The sequence below is a fragment of the Mandrillus leucophaeus genome, unplaced genomic scaffold (genome assembly GCF_000951045.1).
Source record: "Mandrillus leucophaeus isolate KB7577 unplaced genomic scaffold, Mleu.le_1.0 Scaffold250, whole genome shotgun sequence".
NCBI classification, from domain to species: domain Eukaryota; kingdom Metazoa; phylum Chordata; class Mammalia; order Primates; family Cercopithecidae; genus Mandrillus; species Mandrillus leucophaeus.
Window position 1 is genome coordinate 1,573,520 of NW_012102588.1, and position 21,608 is coordinate 1,595,127.

Here is a 21,608-nt window from a genome sequence, read left to right on the forward strand (position 1 = left end):
CCATTGCACTCTAGCCTGGGTGACAGAGTGAGATTCTGTCTCAAAAAAAAAAAACAAAAAACAAAAAACTGGAAACAAAGTAAATGTCCCCAAAGAGAATATCAAATAAATTATGGTCATTCTAATCTATGAAATAGTATGCAAAAAATAAAACTACTATGAAATACTATAAAGGACTATACAACTTGTGTATGCTATAATTAAAATTCTAAAAATACATATAAATAGTATAAAGACCAAAAAGGAATAAAAAAAGAAAACGTGTTTATTAAGAAAATGTGTTATGAAGATATTCCCTCTTTCTTTTCTCAACTTTTGAAATGTTTTAAAAATGTAAAACAGTCTGCTAAGAGAACACAGGTGACTTACTGTTAGTAACCAAGTCAAGCTAATGAGTGACCACACAGAGGCTTGCAGAAAATCAGTCTCACTCTCGCTGGGCAGATGCTGAACCTGCTGCCTGTACCGGTTATAACAGAAAGTCTCCCTAAAAATGAAGCCAAGAGGTTGGGAACATAGAAATGGAGTAAGATTTTAGCAGCTACATAGGATTTGCCACATCTCAAGGCCATTAAACTCAATAATCAGAGTGAAAAAGGTCAACTCTATTATCCACAGTTTATATGTGGGAAATAGAAGCTCAAAATGACTCCCCAGAGAGAATGCATCCTCTCACAGCAAGGAGGATCTAGGGAACCAACACAAAATAATACGTATATTCACTTAAGAGGCTTCTAGATTGAATAAATCCTCTCTAGTTGCATCTTTAAGCATGTACCTCAAATGCTGGTGAACAGGTAACTGTAATTACCCAAATAATTACAGGTAGCTGTAATTACATAATTAATTACAGGTAAGTATAATTACCTAAAGCAAATAGCATGCCTTCCTTCTCAAATGACACACACTTGAAGTTGTTTTTCTAATGGCGATGGTAGACTTGTACAATTGCCTACATTTGTGACCCTGCTGTCCCTGTGGCCCACCCATGACTCACACCTGCACAGTGACCTGTTGCCTGGGATGGAGAATTCCGCCTGACGCCAGAGTGAAGCAATGCTATACCATCTTCCCCATTCATGTTCCTTCCCTTAGAGTTCCTTCCTGAAATCATGTAGTCTCTCTTCATCAACAGCTAGTCACATAACTCCCCAAATTAAGTAATGTTCTCTATTCCTTTCCTGTCTCTACTTTGCGGTGGGGGGAATTGCTAATATGAGCCTCCTGGGATGCTTTAGCACTACTTGGTGAAAGGTTCATTCCAACAAAACTCATATCACGTTGAAAGGATCATTTCCCCACTGTCTGGAGAAGAATTGACTGTGATGATCACCCCATCCTATGGTTTCTCCACAGGGTTCAAAATACGGAGGCCGCATTGTGTCCATGGACAGGAGCATGGAAAGAAATCTTTAAAAGCTGGACCAAGAAAGGAAAGACGGCAGAAAAGTAGGAAGAAATCCTGATACTGGTAGTACCAAATGCCTCCGAAATTGTTTGGAAAGTAAAAGTTAAGAGGAAACTAACAAAAAGTCTGTAAAAATGAGATAAATTAAAAGAAAGATATGATAAAAAGAGAGAGAGAAATAATATCCCTTAACGGTCTGTCAGCAAAATTTAAATTACACTTTAGGCAAGTGTTAGAATGCCTGCCTGGCCTATCCCTTCCCCTTCTCATGAAATCTGGACCTGCCCACAAACTTAGTAGACAGCAGGCCTCGTACCCCCATTCCCTTTAGCTACTACTGACTGGGTCAAGGACAGAGAGCAGACTGGAAGGAGTCCTACACCTTGGTGGGCCAGATATCAGTTGAATTCACTGTCTCTGGAATTTGACCTCCTACCTGACTGGCTGCTGCTCCTCAGTTCTCTTTGGTGGCCTTCCTCCTTGTCTCCACCTCTAGATATTGGGGTACCCCAGGGATTAGCCCCAGGCCTCCTCTGCTCTATACATGTTCTCTCTCTGGGTGATTTTAGCTAGACCTCTGGCAAGATTTAGCTAATCTCCAGTCCTGACCGCTCCCCTGCTCCAGATTCAAATATCCAAGTAGCTGCTTGACAGATTCATTTGGAGACCTAGTAGGCACCTCAAAACTTAACGTGTCCAAAACATGAATTTATTTTCTCTCCTCCCTCGCCCCCATCCTGGTCCTTTCCCTGTCTTCCCTCATGTCTGCAAATGGTCACCCCATGCAACTAGTTGCTCTGGCAAAGCTTAGTCATCAACCTCAACTTATCTCTTTTTTTTAATCACCCCATAACCAACTCACCTACAAATCCTGCAATATCCCTACACGGCCCCTTCTCACCAACTCCACTGCCACCACCCTAAGCCCAGCCCCATCACCTCTCAAGGGGATTACTGTAATAGTCAGCTGCTTGGTCTCTTTGCTCCTACTCTTGCCCCTCTACATTCTGTTTTTCACACAGCCACCAGAGTGATCTTTTAAAAATGTGAATCATGATCAAATGTAACTCGTCAGCTTAAGACCCTTCCAATCAATGGCTTTTTATTTCTCTTAGAAAAAAAGTCCAAATGTCTGACCATATTACAAGTCCCTTTGTGAGATGTCCCTACCTCTTGCCTCTCAGACCTCAAATCCCACTACTCACCCCTAATTCATTATGCTCCAGCCACCGTGACTTCTTGCTGATCTTTCAAAGCACCACCTTCACTCCTGACACACGACCTTGACTCATGCTGGCCTCTTTGCCTGGAATTGTCTTCCCCAGATCTTTGCATTGCAGGCTCTGCCCATGATTCAAGTCTATTCAAATGCCCCCTCGGTCACTTTCTTTAAAGCGGCATGACATTCCCCCATCCAATTACCTTAATACCTTATTTTATTTCGCATTCACTCATCAGCATCTGAAAGTATACTGTTTATTGATGGGTTTGCTTTTTATCTGATTATTGCCTGAACCTTCCACAGGAGACCAGGGCTTAAAACAGCGCCTGGAGCACTGTAGGCACTTATTAATACTTGGTAAATGAAGGAATATAGGTCTTAGCATCTACAGTCAGTGGTGAGTTCTAGACCGCAGAGATCAGAAACATGCTTGAACCTAGTGGAGGAAGCTGGCTGAGAAGATACAGAGAAACCGGAAAACTCCTACCACTGGAGACCACCGCATCATTTCTAGTCATTTCCTGCTGCAGTTCCATGAAGGTTGGCTGTGTTGCAATACCTGTGTTTGGGAGTTTGCTGTGCCCTTTCCGTGAAACCCCCTTTACCTGAGCTAGCTTCAGTGCGCTTTCGCTTCGTGCACACAAACAGCACTGAGTACCAACTAAGACCAGACACCGCAGAGCTACCAGCCGGCCTTGTTATTTCTTTTCTAACCCCAAAATGTCAAACATATCCTGGGTAAGTGAGCTGGGCCAAAGAGGACACTCTGCACAACCACCGTATTTCCCCCATTTTCTAGGGAGAGAAACTGAGACCCACAGGTGTATGTGTCTTTCTCATGACACCTGCTAGCATCTGGCAAAGTCTTAATTTGCAAATAGGAAGAATGAGCACCTCCTGTCATGGAACATGATCTCTATACATGGAATCCACTCTTTTGGAAGGCAATCACATGATAGCCTGTGCTCTCTATAAAGGGAGAAATATAAATGACTCTGTTGTCCATAACCCAGTTTTGATTAACTAGGGTTTAAAGTGTCAACAGTGCATTTCTTTAAGAGGTTATGGGCATAGCAACAAGGAGCCCTATCTATAGCAATAACTGCTGTCATTTTAACAGTCCTTTTCTCACGCACCTCCCACAGCTAATCACTTGACAGCTTTAAATGAATATGAACTGCAATGCATAATTAATAAATTCAATTATTTTCCCTTTGCACATCTGAACACATAAAGCAATCTGCCAACATTTAAGGAAATCCCATCATGCTACGAAGCATAAAGTCATATTTCAGGAAGTGAGAAATTAAGACACAAGGATAATGGCACACTTGCCCAAATATTATAAAGCACATCCAGCAAAGTGCCACAGCAACGTGGCAGAACTACTGATTCTTCTGCCTCCAATTACTCAGGCCTTGTCAAATAACAGGGGAGACCTGATGCAAACACACAGCCATTTCACTGCATTTCTCAAGCCTTTTTAATAAAAATAGATCCCAGCTGCCACTCACCTTCTTAAAAAAAAATCCACCCGAGGAAATATAATTCAGTTATCTTCCAATGACTTCATATGAAAGGTTAATGGCACGGTATGCTGTTGGCAGCCAGCAGTGTTTGCTATTTCGACTTCTCACTTAAGAGTTCCATTATTCTGTACAACCCCAAGCAAATGCCTTTATTTAAACCACCTCCAACTGACCTTTATAGCTTAATGCTAGGTTCATCTTGACAGCTTCCTACAAGCATTCATTTCAATACTGGCCTGCAGAATTACCCAAAAACAATATAGCATGGCACACCACATTTTTTCAGAGAGCACAAAGGGAGCAGGAGGCAGGCCAAGTATTTTACTGCAGATTTTAAGGGTTGACTCCCGGGCACACTATTGTTCTGTTCCTGTCAGGACTGGTCAGAGAACTTCAGGGGACCTCAACCCTATGGGATTAACGTATTCTTGTCAGGGGTAGGGTAGGGAGAAGGAATTTAATAGGTGTTCCCACTCATCAAAGAGAAAGCCTTAGGAGTTTCATTTTACTCAGAAGGAAGGCTCTCAAACAAAAGCGTGGGCTCTGGGGAACCTCTGGGAACACTAAATGTTCCGTGAACACTCTGCATGGTGGGCATGAGGGCTTGGGGCTCCCATAAAAACTGTGTTTGCAAGGAGACAGAAGGGCTGGCGTGTGTCATACCTAATCAATGGTTCTTGAATTATACAAGACCAGTGGGCTCTGAGGCTCCAGCTGGTCTGTGTCTCCAGCCCACTCATCAAACAGTGAGCCGAAGCCTCTAAAAGTGTGCAAAGGCCTGAGGGTTTGAGACATGGGACAAGTTTTGATGCCAAAGAAGGTTTGAAGGAAATTTTTTGTTTGGTTGGTTGGGGTTTTTTTCCCCCAAAGTGTGGTGTTCGGACCACCTGCAGCATAATCACCTGCAGCATTTTGTAAATGTTCCGACTCATGGACCCCTCTTTTTACCTTCTGAATCTAAAGCTCTGGGAGGTGGCTTTATACAAGCTCCCCAAGTTCGAGAACTACTCCCTTAAGAATAGAAGTAATCAAAGGGTTCTTTTATGACGCCTTCTCTTGGTGGCTCTTCTCTTATTGTCAAAAACAAACAAAAATGAAAAGAACAAAATATTCAAGCTTTTAATAATGTTAGAAAACATACTGTTTACCACAATGTCAAAAATTCACATGACCACAATATAACCAGCCTACAACTGGGTCTGCTTAGAATTCAAATGTATCTACACATTATTTTTGAGGTTAAACCTCTTTAATGAGTCATTTTGTTTTCACTGTCTCAACAAAGCCTTTTCGTACAGAAAATTGATCCTTAATGTTGTTGGTATCACACTGATGGAAATAAAAGTATGCTGTGGCACAAACGGGCCCTGGCATCCAAGTAGTTTTGTTCATTTACGCCTATTTCTGATTTAAGTCGAGGAGTATTCATATAATGGTAAAAAGCCCATTGGTTTTGCACATGCGCACTTCACCTCTTCTGAACTCGGCAATTCTCCCATTAGTTCAGTCCGTCAGCCAGCGGACTTAAGCCAGGCATCGTGCTGACATTTAAAGATGATTCCTTTTTCGTCATAAGAAGAAACACAGAACATCATTTGATAAACATAAAAATTAAAGAGCTCTGCTGGCAGCCCCTTTACAAGGCACTGGAGAAACCCTGGGTTGGGCACGACTGGTGCTTTTACCAACACAAGCCTAAAGGACCCCTCCAGCTGCTGTATTAGCCCTAAAGGCAACCATTTGGTTTATTGGTGTAAATATGAGCTATTGTGTCTGGTGGTCCATCAGAGTGGCCCAAACCTACTGCTTTGCCTTGTAACAATCACACAATGAAGACAGCAGAGTTGAGCGTTGTATTTACACTGCCTGTCTAAATCTGGTTTCATAGCCCAACATCCCCCTTGCCCCATCCACAGGGATACTCATTAATGCTGCCGCAACCAAGTTAGTGGCTTGTTTTCTATCTCTAAGTGCAAAAAGCAATAAAAAGGTGTCAGTAGTTGTCCTGAGAGACTTTCTCTTGGTGCTTATTATTCTCAAATAATAGCCCTTTCAACGGGCAGTTATTTGAGAAGTAAAGCTCTCTTTAAAGGTATGATTGACACATGAGCTCTCTGTCCCTGCCAGAAATTGATACAAATGAAGGGAGCTTCTTATTGCAACGTTTCCCAGGATCCTTCTCTAACTAAAATACATGTGGAGCACCCACAATCGGCCACCTCCAACTCCCATTCCAGACGGTCAAATATGCAGCATCCACAAATGCCCCACATAGAAAACTTACCCCTATGCATTGTTTAACATTTGCAATTACTATTTCCTCAGTCACGGCTAGAATCATTATTTTTCTTTACATTAGAGCATCAGGAAAGAAATCACCGGATTTTTAAAATTGAAAAAAGAAACAGGAGGGAGTTTTCAAGACCACGTGGTGGTTAAATAGAATAGAAGCCTATTCACTTCAGAAGACTTCCTGGCCATAAGAGACTGAGCTCTCCCCCACCGCAGGGCGCAACTGTAATGGAGCTGCAAATTCACGTTAGCATTAGGTCTGCCTCTCAGTCCCTGGCTGAGGCCATTCCGACTACGGTTCTGACTCAGATAATTTGCCAGTCCACGGGTGAATAATGCAACAGAGAGCTCAGAACAAAAAGAAGAATTACTACTGAGATGCAAACGTCTCCTCTACTTAGTTCCAGAAGAGCGAAAGAAAAGTCAATTTGTTTCACTCCTTGTATTTATTAACAGTGATTTTTCCTTCAGTAGATAAGGAATGAAAAAACTACAGGAGGCAACACTCATAAAAGTAAAATATAACCTCAGTGTCTTCCCCATGGATGAGTTCATAAACCCTGACTCAACCCTAAAATGGCAACTGGCTCCATAACTGACTCTGAAATTGTCTAATTAAATCTACAAACTCAAACCAGGAAGACCTTTTTCTCGAATTGAAATAATTTATGAATAGCAAACCAGTATTTCAAACCAGCTCAGCATGATTTTGGCTTATCTTTGGCAATAAGCAGACCATTCTAGAACACCCTATAAGCCTTCCCATAACCAATTAAAGCTTGATGCCTGCAATTATAAAAGAAAGGTGAAATGCCTCTGTGAATGGGGATAATGAACCTTTCCTGTGTAGAAGCTTAGATTACAACTGGGTGATCCAATACAAGGCTAAAGAGTTCCTTTATTCTTTTTATCTTTAACTTTTTAAAAAATCAGACTAACACATATGTATTATTAAAGTCAAAGAGCACTCTAAGCCTGGAAAGAAAAAAAGCAGCCAATTTTACTCCACTCCTATCCCCTCCCAGTCTCATTCCCTCCAAGTAGGCACTCTCAACTCTTTTTGGCTATTCTCTATGATCATAATCTCCACATTTTTACATTAACTCTTTCATTGCTATCGTTTCCTTTTTCCATTCAGACAATATCTACTTCCTGCTGTCAAAGAGTATCACCTAGCTGTTGCATTACTTCCTCCCATTTTCTGACCCCACTATCACCTCTATATAGTCATATCGCTATTTTGATTAAAGCAATACAGTATCTACATTGTTATGACTATGATTCCAGACAGCTTTGACCAAATTCTGCCTCCACCAGGCACTGGGTATGTAACCTTGTGCATCATTTTCAACAAATGTAAAATGAAAAAAGTATTCACACCTACTTCATGGGCCTGAGGGTTCAATGAATAATTATGTGCCAACATTTACACAGTGCAGGTGCAGACAGAGCACTCTCTAAATGCACAGTCAGAAGAGATTTCCTTTCTTGCTCATGTCTTTTCTTTTGCCCTGGCCTCATTTTTCATTTACTTAATTTTCTACATTACTTTCACTTATATATCCTGAAAACAAAACCCTAACATTTCTTTTATTGCAGACATTCTTACCGCTAGAGAATGTATCCGAATCACACAGCACCAAAGTAGGTTAGTGGCCATGAATCTGCAGCAACTTCAATTCTTGCCTCCTCAGAAGAAATAATTTGAGGGGCATAAGGCACAGTGAGAGACTGAGGCAAGTTTTAGAGCAGGAATGAAAGCTTATTAAGAACTTTAGAGCAGAAACGAAAGGAAGTCAGGTTCACTTGGAAGAGGACCAATGGGGAGACTTGAGAGATTCAAGTGCATGGTTTGACCTTTGACCTGGAGTTTTATATGCCGGCATGCTTCCAGGGTTTACGCCCCCTTCTCCCCAATTCTTCCCTTGGTGGGGTGTTGTCTGCATGCACAGTGGCCTGCCAGCACTTGGGAGGGGCCCCACGTGCAGTGTGAAATTGTACACATGCTCACTTGAGGCGTTTTTCCCTTACCAGCAGAGTGTTCCTAGAAGAAGGTCATATACCGGATAAACTCCACCATCTGGCCTCTTAGTCCACAAGCTTGAACCCGCCCAACTATGGAGATCTTATCAGGAAGCTACTGATCACCACTTTCAGGTGTTTTCTATCTATTGGAAGACTGCCTTTCCCTGGTGCTGCCTGCAACCAATTATTATTTTAGAGACAGTTTAACAACTGTCTGACCATCACCTGATGGTCTCCTGACTTTCCCCGTTGGGTTGGCGGGGTGGGGGCTCTCCTGCCCTGCTTATGTCTAACTACCTACTGTAACAATATTAAATTACATCATTTTTATTTGTTTGTTTTCCTTAAAGACATCCTTCTTGGAGTGCTTCATCCTCCTGTTAGAATCTTTCCAAATTCTGTGGGCCTGATGCACACTGTAAATTGGCTACTCCCTTCTCCTGTTTACTGTGCAGGTTCTTGACCTGGTCCCATTTCTTTTTCCCTCTTGATTTAGATGTCTTTTTGGTGGGGCACATTCCCAGCTATTCCTAAGGCAAGATACATAGAAAGGAAATTCCTTCAGTCATGTAATTGTGAAAAACGTATTTATTCCACCTACACATTTGTCAGAATTTCCACAGAATATAGAATTCTAAATGGAAATAATTTTCCCTCAAAATGTTGAGGGCTGTGCTCCATCATCTTCCACCTCCAATATTTCTTTTGAAAAGTATAGTGTCCGTCTAATAATCGATTTCTTATTCTTTGTGGTAGCTCATAAGATTTTTCTTCATTCCTGGTATGAAATTTTATGATGATATGCATCTCTTCTACCAGACACCCAGTGGACCCCTTCAATCTGGAAATTCATGCCCTTTGGGAAAAGTTTTTCTTTTTCTTTTTTTTATCTTCTGATTTCCTTCTATGTTCTTTTTGGAATTCCAATTCATTGGAAGTAAGCCTCTTGGATTTTTTTCTTCATTGCTATCTTTTCCCTCCTATTTCCTTATCCCTTAGTCTTTCTATTCTACTTTCTGAGAATTTTTCATTTCCTAACCCTTCCTTTTTTATTCCTCCTCTCATATTTTTAATAACTTATTTTGTCAATATCCTTTTCTTGTTAATAGCACACTATTCTAATTTAGAGAGTGCAATAGCATCTCTTATCTTTCTAGAATACTGTGATCAAGGTATTCCTTTTTTTTTTTTTTTTTTTGAGATGGAGTTTTGCACTTGCTGCCCAGGCTGGAGTGCAATGGTGCAGCGCGGTCTAGGTTCACTGCAACCTCTGCCTCTCAGGTTCAAGTGATTCTCCTGCCTCAGTCTCCCAAGTAGCTGGGATTACAGGCACACACCAACATGCCCAGCTAATTTTTGTATTTTTGTAGAGACAGGGTTTCACCATGTTGACCAGGCTGGTCTCAAACTCCTGACCTCAGGTGATTCTCCCCCCTTGGCCTCTCAAAGCACTGAGATTACAGGTGTGAGACACCCTGCCTGGCAGGGGAGCTACTATGATCAAGTTATTCTTAGCATTTTTTTTCTATTGCCTGTATTCATTATTTTCTTCTGAATTCTTTTTTCTCTTCAATTTTATTTCCTTTTTTTATGTAAGAGACTCCCTCAACTATCTGGTCATATGTGGCTCTCTGTTTGTATTTAAGAAAGAGTCATAATAATTTGAATGGAAGTTCTGGGAGAATGAGTAAAACTCACAGTGGGTGATTGGCAGAAACTTGTTAAGAAATCTGCAGGTGTCTGTATCTTTTGATTTGCTAGTCAATTTCCCCACAGAGCTATTCCCCCATTCCTGCAGGGTCTGTACATGCACATGCCTGGTTGGATAGAAGGCAGAAAGTCTCACCCTAGATCTTCACTTAACTTGGGGTATCTCAACCTCAACACTATTAATATTTGGGGCCAGGTAATTGTTTGTTATGGGGATGTCCTGTGCATTGTAGAATATTTAGCAGAACTCTGCCGTCTACCCACTAGTTGCCACTAGGAAACTGCCACCCAATTGTGAAACAACAAAAAATGTCTCCAAACATTGCCAGATGTCTGATTTGTCCCACATCTGGGACTTCCCAGTCACCCTCTCTAGACAGTAAATTCCTATCTATGCAGAATAAACAGTACTTCCCTAGCATGACGACAGAAGAGAGGGGATCTTTTTTAAACAAATCTTCCTATCAACCCTGCCTTTAGAAGTATCTAGTGCTGGCCAGGCATGGTGGCTCATGCCTGTAATCCCAGCACTTTGGGAGGTCAAGGTAGGCAGATCACCTGAGGTCAGGAGTTCAAGACCAGCCTGGCCACCATGGCGAAACCCAGTCTCTACTAAAAATACAAAAATTAGCTAGGCATGGTGGCAGGTGCCTGTAATCCCAGCTATTCGGGAGGCTGAGGCAGGGAGAATTGCTTGAACCCAGGAGGAGGTTGCAGTGAGCTGAGATTGCACCACCGCACTCCAGCCTGGGTGACAGCAAGACTCCGTCTAAAAAAAATTTTTTTTAAAGCGTCTAGTGGCACCAATATCTGAGCCTGTCTGGAATTTTGTGGCAAAAATCAGCTTGTTTATAATTGGCTTTAGGCTTTTAACCAAGCAGAAAAAACTAAAATTCAAGTCAATTACCATTTATCCAACTGCCTTCCATATTTCAAAATTTTGTTGACTCTCATATATAGTCATCTGATTTCTTATTTTCTTTGTCCTTATGAATTTATGCTGCTTAATATTTTTTCCTGACATTTTTGCAGTGTTATGGATGGAAAACAGTCAACAGTAAACATTACATTTGGGTACCCTGTTTAAAACATGTTTAAATTTGGGCACCTAAAATTTCTCAATTCTTTCTCAAATTCTAAATTTGAGAAATTAAAAAAGCTAACAATTCTCATACAGGCAAAGAAAACATCACTTGAGCATTGCTCATCTGAGTGCACAAGACTGTACAGGTCTTTTGTGCATATTTTATCAAAATACCAGAGTTTATGATTGGAAAACTATATGGAATTACAAATATTGCACTAAGACCAAACCAGGACAAAAATATCACCAATCCAAGTCTGGCGATGTTGAGGTTATCTTAAGATTAAACAAACCTGTAGAACAGAGCCCTCTTATTCCCAATGAATCTAATGTAACCACTCTTTTTCCATATTAAAGATGAAATTTTATATCTCAGAAAGACACATCTATACCATCATTAGCTCCCAAAAGTCAAGTGGCTCAAAGAATCTGTCCACCTAAATCCAGTCACTTCTCTCCATACCCATAATTACCCTCCTCTTAAATCAAGTCACTATCATCTCTTGCCTGGATTTCTGTCTAGTCTGCCACCATTCAGTCCAGTCCTCTACAAGTGTAATCTTTTCAAAGAACAAATATGATCATTTCACATACAGAGGTGTTTGAACCAGAGCAAATCCTTCTTGAATAGGGGCTTGGTATAAGGTGGCTGAGACCTACTGGCCTGCATTCCCAGACTATTAAAGCATTCAAAGTCACAGGATGAAATAGGAGATCAGCACAAATACAGGTTATAAATATATTGCTGATAAAACAGGTTGCAGCAAAAAAAGCCAACCAAAACCCAGATGGCAATGAGAGTGACTTGGTCGTCCTCACTGCTACATTCCCACCAGTGCCATGACTGTTTACAAATGCCATGGCAACATCAGGAACTTACCCTGTATGGTCTACAAAGGGGAGGTATGAATAATCCACCTCTTGCTTTGCATACAATCAAGAAATAACCATAAAAATGGGCAACCAGCAGCCCTCAGTGCTGCTCTGCCTATGGAGTAGCCATTCTTCATTTCTTTACTTTCGTAATAAACTTGCTTTCATTTTACTCTATGGACTTACCCTGAATTCTTTCTTGTGTGAGATCCAAGAACCCTCTCTCAGGTTCTGGACTGGGACCCGTTTCTGGTAACATCTTTCTGGCAAACCATGGAAGGTACTGTAGTAAGGAAACCCCCCAAGCCAAAGGCTAATTTTGGGTAAGTGGTGGGGTCTGGTAACATCTTTCTGGCAAACCAGGAAACAGACGATACTGAAGAACCTCCCACCCCCAACCCAAAAGAAATAGACTGCAGCACTGATTGGCCGACTTTGGGTAAGTGGTAGGACACCCAGGTAAAGGATGGGATTGGGTTAGAGACCCAACTTAGGGGAGTTAGAGTCTCTCCTAAGACAGAGTGGGTTATAGGCCCCTCTTAATAAAAGGCAAGGATGCTTGACCAAGCTTGGGTTTGAGGTCCAACTTAAGAAGATTAGAGTCCTTCTTAAGATTTAGAGGATCAGTAAAGTCAATTTTGACTAAGACCAGGTTTGGCACTATGGGATGTTAACTGCTATTCTCTTTGGATTAACCTGCCTTGCAGTCTTTGCTGACAGCTACAGGTGACAAAACTAGGGATGTACAGGACCATGGGACATGGGGAGTTTTTTCCTTCCCAAAAGGGGAAACTTGAGAGCTGATGGGACTGCTGGAAAAGATCCCTTCACGACTGACAAGCAGCTGCCTGAACTTATGAGCAACAGGTGGGTCTGTCTCTGGCCTCCCTGAGATCTTCACCTTACCCACCCTGCCTTAGGCAATGCTTTTCTCTCTCTGTCTGTCTCTCTCTGCAAACTAGTTAAATGAATAGTAAAAAAAATTACTGTTTATCTCCTCTGTAAAGTTTTGATTAATGGGAAAAAAAGGATTTGTGAAGCTAATCTCAAGCTGTAGCAAATCTGTTGCACTTTGTGCTATGAATTTGTCTTTCTGTATCTTTCTGTCATAGAGAGGGTTATTTTAGATAGAAAATGGGCTTAGAACCTAAGCCTGCTGTTCAAAATGGCCCAGGAAACTGGTCAGTCATGTCCTTGGGAGCTTGACCTTGTAACCACGTGGCCGTGCTTTCTCTTTTCACAATGGTGGCCTGGTTTCAGGGTTCAATTCCTGGCTTAGGGAGTGAGCTCTTCCTGATTTAATATCTGCATGACCTTTACCATTTTTTATTCTTTCCCTCCACAAACTGTCTTGAATTTCCTTTCTCAGAGTACCTGTGAGGTTACTTTTAGTAAAGTTTAAAAGCCAGAAATATTTGCCGTTTGGCCAGGCTAAAGATGAGTAATAAAAAATTCAAAAGGATGTTTTTAAAGAGTGCTATGGTTAAAAGTCAGCTTAATTAAAAGTGGGTATTCAAGCTCTAACAGCCTGGAGTTCCTTGGGAAAAAACACAGGAGGTGCCACAGACCCTGTTTTCGGGGGAGGGGGGGAAGAACAACCTCTGTTTTCCTCATGGAACCCCAGGAATTAAAAGTAGATAGCGCTCCAGGAATTAAAAATAGATCTCTCTCAAAATCTAAGGCTTTGTTCTGTTTTGCATTGCATTATCTGACATTTTTTACTTTTGGGAGCATCAGAAATTACTTCACATTATGAGACAGCTCTGGTGTGTAATAACTAGGTAGGAAATGTCCTTTTGGGGATGGGCTGATTCCCTCTTTTGGGGATCCAGAATCTGATATAAAACTGGGACCCTTAATTTTGGGGGATCTGTTTTGCCTTCCAACTATGTTTGCTTATTACGCCATTAAAAACTACATGCTTTCCTGGCCCTGGGGTCCATCCTGAAGCCAGTAATTCAATTAAGAAACTGGCAAATAGGCCAGATGCAGTGGCTCACACGTGTAATACCAGCACTTCGGGAGGCCAAGGCAGGCAGATCACAAGGTGAGGAGATCGAGACCATCCTGGTTAACACGGTGAAACCCCATCTCTACTAAAAACACAAAAAATTAGCCGAGCATGGTGGCGGGCGCCTGTAATCCCAGCTACTCAGGAGTCTGAGACAGGAGAATGGCATGAACCTGGGAGGTGGAGCTTGCAGTGAGCCGAGATCGTGCCACTGCACTCCAGCCGGGGCGACAAAGCAAGACTCTGTCTCAAAAAAAAAAAGGGGGGGAAAGAAAATAAACTGGCAAATGAAAAATATTACAACTACTAGGTCTTCTGTCTGTGTATTTCTATATGTTTTGTGTATGGTGCTTATGTATGAAAGAGCTTTAATTGGCTTAAGAATAATAAGAGCTTAAATATTTTAAAAGAGAAGTAAAAAGTGTAATGCCTTTTAGTTCACATGATTTTAGTAATCTTTGGAAAATAAAAACAGTTTTACGTGTAAGGTGTGTAAAGAAAGTGAAATGTGTTTTTGGTAAAAAATTATAAAAAGTCATGGGAATGTGGATTTCTGGCCTAAACTAAAGGGTTAAAGGGTTGTTTTAAGTTAGATAGGATAAAGCTGAAGGTTTAAACAAGTTGTAGAAGGTCTGTGAAAAAATTAATCTCATAAAATAAATTCTGTGTGTGAACAAATTGGCTAAAGTTAAAGGGGTATTCAGTTTTTCTGTAAATTAAACATTAGAATAAAAGCACAACAGGTTTTTCTTAAAGCACTAATCTAATCTGCTCTTTAACAAAAACTTGTAAAGGGTTATAAAAGGTTTATAAGAATCTTATCTTGGCCAGGTGTGGTGGCTCACACCTGTAATCCCAGCACTTTGGGAGGCCGAGGTGGGTGGATCACCTGAGGTCAGAAGTCCAAGACCAGCCTGGTCCACATGATGAAACCCCATCTGTACTAAATATACAAAAATTAGCCAGGCATGGTGGTAGTTGCCTGTAATCCCACCTACTCGGGAGGCTGAGGCAGAAGAATTGCTTGAACCCAGGAGGCAGAGGTGGAGGTTGCAGTGAGCCAAGATCACGCCATTGTGCTCCAGCCTGGGCAACAAGAGCAAAAACTTCATCTCAAAAAAAAAAAAAAAAAATTATCTTATGGTCAAACTGATTAAAATTGGATAGATTTTAATTTTATCAGGTTTTATTAAAAATTGGAGTTGACATTAACAGTATACTAATATAAAGGTGAAAATTGACTTATTTGGTAGAAAAATCATATAGACAGCATTGTCAAATATGAAATAGTGTTTGGCTTTCTTTGGGTTGTATTTGCATAAATGTGTTATTGGTATGTGTTCCAAAATTATGAGAACCTCCTATAAGTCTGATATGACTTAGTGTATGTTATCAATAGTTATAATTATTATGTGAAACTGTTATACACCACAGAAGTAACCAAATTTTCTTATTAATTGTGGCTTTAATAGTGTCTGTCCTAAAACTTTTTGCCATCTACAGATGATTATTGTCTTATGTTGATCCTCTTCAAAAGGTGGCTTATCATCAGCTTCAGGACTTTGACAGACATTTTTAAATGCAAGTTTCTGATAACTTTGGAGACTGTGAGATTAGAATAGAGGAAAAACTTTCAAGACTCTCATGGAGAGCTCAAATGTTCATGACAGAACAGGAGTTCTGTTCAAGCAGAACAGGAGTTAACTGCATGGACTGAACTAATAAAAAACTGAAGTAATCTTTTTTTAATTTTTTGCTTAAAACATTGCTGAATCTTTTTGTTTTCCAGAGCCAAGAAAACTTTTCTTTTGAGTTATTTATAGCTTTTAACAACCAAGTATACTTCTGTAAACAAAATTTGGAGCATATTTGTTTCTCTCTACCTGATTTCTCTAGAATTTGGAAACTAGTTGTGAGTATTCTTAACTTATGGCAATATAGTTATTTGCATAAGTACAATAAGAATCAGTTTTCTTTTGTAATAGGACACAATTGGAGAAATTGGTTATTTTACCAAGGCATTGTCTGGAATGGTATGCTTTCCTTTAAGGAATCAAACTTGACTTGAGCCAAGATAGAACTATTAGAAGCCCCTTGGGAAAACTGGTCTCATATCTTGTCTACAAACCATGTACAGGGTTCCTGACCTGTGGTAAGTAAAGGATGTCACTTTCTAACAGGCCCCAGAGCCCCAGGGTACCTTGGGACCTCGAGGAGAGTAGTTTACCCAACTCATAGGTATTTGAAGGTACAAACCCGTGGCTGGGCTTGGCTTTAAAAAAAAAAAAGTCTTATCTGAGATTCTGTCTATGGAACAGAGTTCCATCAAAGCCAATTTAAAGAGCTTAGGTGAAAAATAATTATTCTTGCTGCACTTTATACAAGTAATCATGCCAAGTATAATAAGGCAAATCAGTCTTATCAGGATTTGTTGTTAGTAAAAATGGGAAACTGGAGAGAGAAAAAAAGAAAAATTATGTTTCAAGAACTATGGTACACCTGTTATTAGATTTTAGTCTTAGTTGTTTTTTGAGTTTGTTTCTGCAATTTAGGCTAACCTTGCTTATTGCTGTGAACCAACCAGTGATGCCTGACTGCTGCTCAGAAGAAACAAGAGGGAGGGATAATGTAAAAATCTGAATCAATATTCTAATTCTGGGCACACTGTAATCATCTAGCAATCCCATATCAGCATGGTTTCAACAGTTGGCTAGTTCATGGAAAGCCTTCTTATTTAGCTTACTTGGAATAATTTTACTTATTTTGCCTTACTGTTATAGAATATAGTGCTGTTATACTCTGTGTAGGAATGCAGGATAAACTAACTGAATGCTTTCTTAAATCAAACAATTATTAATCTTCCAGATATCACCTTTTGTCAAAACTCGGAGTTATGAATGGCCTTCACCATACTGATGCTTTCTGACTGAGCTCCTCTCTACCCTGAACACAAGAGACCCTAATAGTTAGGCAGGAATATCATCACCCCTATTCAGCCCGAAGAAGTTACAGAAGATGAATCTTTGTCCCTTTACAACTCTTAGGATTAAGGGTTCTCTTATAAAAGGGAGGGGGAAAATGTCAGAGGTGTTGGTACCAGAGCAAATTCATCTTGAATAGGGTCTGGGCAAAATGAGGCCGAGACCTACTGGGCTGCAATCCCAGACTATTAAGGCATTTTAAGTCACAGGATGAGATAGGAGGTCAGCACAAGACATAGGTCATAAAGACATTGCTGATAAAATGGACTGCAATAAAAAAGCCAGCCAAACCCACCAAAACCAAGATGGTGATGAGAGTGACCTGGTCGTCCTCACTGCTACACTCCGACCAGTGCCATGACAGCTTACAAATGCCATGGCAACATCAGGAACTCACTCGGTATGGTCTGCAAAGGGAAGGCATGAATGATCCACCCCTTATTTAGCATATAATCAAGAAATAACCATAAAAAATGGGCAGCCAGCAGCCCTCAAGGCTGCTCTGCCTATGGAGTAGCCATTCTTTATTCCTTTACTTTCCTAATAAACTTGTTTTCACTTTACTCCGTGGACTCGCCCTGAATTCTTTCTTGTGTGAGATCTAAGAACCCTCTTTTGGGGTCTGGATCAGGACCCCTTTCTGGTAACACCCCCACCTTAAAATTCAGTGACTTCCCAATGCTCTTGGAAGGAAGACTGAAGTCCTTAATATGCCTAACATATCCTCACATGTCTGGTCCCTGTCTCATTTCATAATGTGCTTCCTCTTGCTCTCTGTGCTTCAGTCACAGCAACAAGCCTTTTTCCATGCTCCTCCCACATTGACCTTCCCTTTGAACTATTCCTTCTTCCTGGAATGCCTGGAATTACTGGAATGCTATTTACCCACACATCCCCTTCAACTAGTTATTTCCTACCTATCCATCAAATCCCAACTCATCCATGGAGTCAGCAGCCTTTCCTAGCTCTTTTCTGTCCAATGAAGACAGTTCCATTTTTTGCACCTCTCACATCATGCCTTGTTATCACAATAGGAATTCTTCATGTCTTCAAGTGCTTCTTTGACTTATGCACCTCTACTCCTCCACTGGACTATAACTATATGAGAGCAGGGACTATGTCTGTCTTACTCATTGCTCTAACCATAGAGCTTTGCACATTGCCAGATATTTAGCAGGCACACAAAGTTCCTCTTTACACCTGTAGATCCAGCTTCTCAGGAGGCAGAGGAGGGAGGATCACCTGAGCCCAGTGAGGCTGAGGCTGCAATGAGCCATGATCACACCACTGCACTCCAGCCAGAGCAACAGAGTGAGATCCTGTCTCCAAAAAAATAAATAAATAAAGTCACCATTTGTTGTATAACTGAATGACTTCACTAAACTCTGATGAATTAAAGAACTATTCTAGATGCTCTAGAAAGAACTACTCTTTTTATTCTTTAAGAGTGACTGTTTTGGAGTCTGAATAATAGTTTGATTGGACAGTAGGAAATGCTTTTCATCATGAAGGGGGTTATCAAATGCATTGAGAGAACTGACTCAGAGATTGCTAGCTGTCAACATATCCCTTCTCTCCTATCTACATTATTGAGTAGCAAAGTGCCCAGCTAAAAATATTGACATGCCCTCAGCTTTCCTTAAAGGTAAGTATGGTTGGTAAGATTAAAAATAAAGTGCAAAAAAAAAAAAAGATTAAAAATAAAGCAAAAAAAAAAAAGATTAAAAATAAAGCAAAAACAGAAGGTAGACTTTGGGTAAAATCCTCAAGAGGATTGACTCAGCTGGGAGGCATGGCCCTTTGCCTCTTTCTTCTTTTCTCCGTCTTTCTACCTGAAACATTGGCTTAAGCTCCAAAAGCCATCTTGGACTATAAGGCTCTCTTAAGAACAAAAATATGCAGTAAAAATGGAACAGAAAACCACAAGGTTCCTGGGTCCCCAGTGACCAAAACACAGCCATACATTCTTGGTCTTACTACCTGCCAGTATTTTTTCTAAGAGCAAACAAAACAAATCCTTGTGCTTTTGAGCAACTGAAGTCAGCTTGCTACCCTGCAGTCAAACACAATTCCTAATTGATGTGACAGTTAATGAAAAGAAACAAACTCTGCCCTTAAATACCTCAATGCCCGACAAATTCCTGAAGATAAGATAGATGAGCCCAGAGTGGCAAGAATTCATCAGGGTTAATCATTTCCAATCACATCCCTAAGGCAATTATTTATAAATGAGCCAGGGTATTTGATTATCTATAAAGTATCCAGTGATGGACATTTCACCATCCACTTCATGATGAAAGGCATTTCCTATTGTATATCCAAAATTATCAATCACACTCCAAAAGGGTCACTCTTCAAATACAAAACTTAGGTGATGTTCAGACTGGCTAATAACTCAATATTAGAGAGTTTTTAATTCTAAATTCTGTGAAGAATACAATGAAATTTGCAACTTTATTTACATGAAATCAGCTCAATTTAAAAGGGCGGTTGGAGATAGCATTAAGTGAGCACTTAGTCTGTACCAGGCACTGTAGCAGATGCTTTGTATAAATCATCTTATGTGAACCTGCCAATGGCTCTGTAAGGTAGATATTGTACTCATTTTATAAATAAGGAAACCGAGGACCAGAAAAGGGAAGTGATCTGCTCAAGGTCTCTCAAACAGGGCTGGGATTTAAACATATCTGCCTCCACATCCTGTACTATTTCCACTACTCCATTCTGCTTCCAAACCAGCGATTGTTAGTATCTTGAGTGTGTGTTTGAGATCTCACTAAGTCCTATTAATGAGCAAACGCTCTTCTTCATGGCATTTATAGTAAGACATTTTTATGGGCTGAATTGTATCTTCCAAAGAGATATGTTGAAGTCCTAACTCCTAGTACCTGTAAATATGTCCTTATTTGGAAAGTCTTGATAGATGTAATCAATTAAGATGGGGTCATACTGGATTAGGGAAGTCTGTCATTCAGTGATTGTTGTCCTTATAAGAGGAAAATCTGGACACAGAGACACACAGAGAGAAGAATGTCATAGGAAGATGGAGACAGAGATTGGAGTGATGTGTCCACATGACAGGGAACATAAAGGATTGCTGGAAACCACCAGAAGCTAGGGAGATGCAAGAGTCTCCCCTAGGGCCATTGGAGGGAACAGGGCCCAGCTGGCATCTTGATTACCAGAGAACTGTGCGGGAATACAATTCTGTTGTTTTATGCCACTCAATTTGTTATAATTTGTTGCAGTAGCCCTGGAAAAATAACAGAGAAGTTAGCTGGGACTTCGGCCTGCCTTGGCTTTAGCAATAATGTATGTTTTGTTGAGTATAAAGCGAGGCCTGTGTCACATGATATGGGGGTGGTACAATGGTCAAATGGAGCTGGGAATGTGTCCAGTACTTCCTCCTGCCCCATCCAGGAAGACACTGAGAAGGGTGTGAGAGATAGAGGGTGGCAGATGGAATGAGGGAGGCAGGACCACGTGTGGTGGGTGGCTTGTGTTAAAGAACTGAGCTGGGCCAGCGAGATGTGAATAAAGAACACGTGTTCTGATGGTGAGGCAGGAGCCCTCGTTACTTGATCTAAAGAACTGAACACCTCATGTTTTTCCAATTGCCCAAAATAAGGCCGTAAAAGGTAAACCAACTTGGACCTGTGTTTTGATTATGAGCATCTGTTAGGCTCGGACCAGCTAAAACCCATTGACTAGGGACTGACTCCAATTTTATATTTTATATAATGCCAAGGACATTGTTAGTAGGTTCATTAAAAGGTTCAGTTAACTGATGCAAATGCTTAGAAGCACTGGGGAGATAATAACTCAACATGTACACCCTGAAATGTATGAAATTATTAATAATGCAAACCCAAGCCAAGACAATATTCTTGTTAAAAATGAAACTAAGTAGGAGACAATGGAAGTGAAAAGTATCTGAAGTTGTTTTTTTCATTACTTGGCTTACCTCATGGTGGAAGCACCCATTTCAAAATAGTTTCTAAATGTATGTATAATAAACATTTCAAAGACAATAATTGTAACAATAGTTATAACATTCTGTTAGACTAGTCACCTTCCAACAAAGCCAGTAAGCTGAAATACATAAATCTTACCAAAGCTTCTGTCTTATCAAGGTGAACAACTCATTTCAGTTTACCTAGGAACATCCCAGGTTTAGCCCTAAAGGTACTGCATCCCAGGAACCTCCCCAGGCCTGGGGAGACCTGAACATTTGTCCCCCTGCCTCTAATAAAGAAGGGGTTGCTCAAAAGCACAAGGATTTGTTTTGTTTGCTCTTAGAAAAAATACTGGCAGGTAGTAAGACCAAGAATGTATGGCTGTGTTTTGGTCACTGGGGACCCAGGAACCTTGTGGTTTTCTGTTCCATTTTTACTGCATATTTTTGGTCGCATGAGCAAGCACTAAAGGGCAGGAAACTGATCCAAAGATCCAAAAGGTAAATTCAAAGAAGAA

The 21,608-nt window shown here is 40.7% G+C and overlaps 1 protein-coding gene across 1 annotated transcript in view; it reads right to left on the reverse strand.

Annotated features, from left to right (window-relative positions):
• NCALD (neurocalcin delta) overlaps positions 1–21,608 on the reverse strand; it is a 439,835-nt gene that overhangs the window by 390,201 nt on the left and 28,026 nt on the right. The gene's annotated exons all lie outside the window — the stretch shown is intronic.